This window comes from Arachis hypogaea, chromosome 12, assembly GCF_003086295.3.
Source record: "Arachis hypogaea cultivar Tifrunner chromosome 12, arahy.Tifrunner.gnm2.J5K5, whole genome shotgun sequence".
In the NCBI taxonomy this organism is placed as follows: domain Eukaryota; kingdom Viridiplantae; phylum Streptophyta; class Magnoliopsida; order Fabales; family Fabaceae; genus Arachis; species Arachis hypogaea.
In genome coordinates this window covers 45,057,962-45,059,132 of record NC_092047.1, presented here as the reverse complement: position 1 = coordinate 45,059,132, position 1,171 = coordinate 45,057,962, and the positions used below count along the sequence as shown (strand labels likewise).

Here is a 1,171-nt window from a genome sequence, read left to right as displayed (position 1 = left end):
TTCTCAGCTAAACATCCCACCTGGAATTCCAGCTTCCTAATGGTCTCTCCCTGGTTCTTAATATTGGCTCGCACCTCCTCTTTGAACACCTTATTTTCTTGAATCTCTTGGCATATTCCTTCAAGTAAGATTTCAATCTTAGAGAGCTTTTCATCAATTGATGGGTGATTCGGAGCAGATGTGCTATTTTGGTTTTGATAGGCGTGTGGAGAAGTGTTGTTGTGGGGGTGTTGAGATGTCCTCTGTGTGAATTGTTGGTGAGCTGCATTGTTGTTGGAGTTGTAACGTCTCTGGTCTTGGTTTTGATCTTGCTGACTTCCCCACCCAAAGTTTGGGTGGTTTCTCCATCCAGGATTGTAGGTCTTGGAGTATGGATCATAGTTTTGCCTTGGTGAATTCCCAATGTAGTTGGCTTGCTCCTGACTACCCTCTGCTTCTTCATTCACTCCTTCTTGGGTTGTTGATGAAGTTGAGATTGCTGCTACTTGGTTCCTCTCCATCTTCTTGGTGAGGTCAGCCAGCTGCTGGGTAATGAGCTTGTTTTGGGCCAACAGAGCATCTACATTGTTGAGCTCCATTACTCCTCTTGTGTTCCCTCTTTCGGAAGCATAGAAGTAGTTGTTCTCTGCTACTGTTTCAATGACATCTATAGCCTCCTCAATGGTTTTCTTCTTGTTCAAGGATCCTCCGGATGAATGGTCTACGGCCTTCTTTGACTCATAAGAGAGCCCTTCATAGAAAATGTGTAGCTGCACCCATTCATTGAACATATCTGGTGGGCACCTCCTTGTTAGGTCTTTAAACCTCTCCCATGCTTCATATAGAGTCTCACCATCTTGTTGCCTGAAAGTTTGGACCTCAGCTCTCAGCCTATTGATTCTTTGAGAAGGGTAAAATCTTACTAAGAATTTGTTCACCACGTCTTCCCAAGTTGTCAAGCTTTCCCTTGGGAAAGATTCCAGCCACTTGGTTGCCTTATCCCTGAGTGAGAATGGAAATAAGAGCAGTCTATAGGCGTCAGGATGAACACCATTAGACTTCACTATGTCACATATTCTCAGGAAGGTGGTTAAATGTTGATTGGGGTCTTCTTGAACACCTCCTCCAAACGAACAGTTGTTCTGAACAAGGGTGATGAGCTGTGGTTTAAGTTCAAAGTTGTTGGCATGGA

The 1,171-nt window shown here is 44.2% G+C and overlaps 1 non-coding gene across 1 annotated transcript; it reads left to right on the top strand.

Annotated features, from left to right (window-relative positions):
* Positions 1–765: 765 nt before the first annotated feature.
* LOC112731504 (small nucleolar RNA R71) lies at positions 766–872 on the top strand. The gene has a single exon (XR_003167278.1). It is a non-coding gene; the product is annotated as a small nucleolar RNA R71 (small nucleolar RNA).
* The last annotated feature ends 299 nt before the right edge of the window (positions 873–1,171 follow it).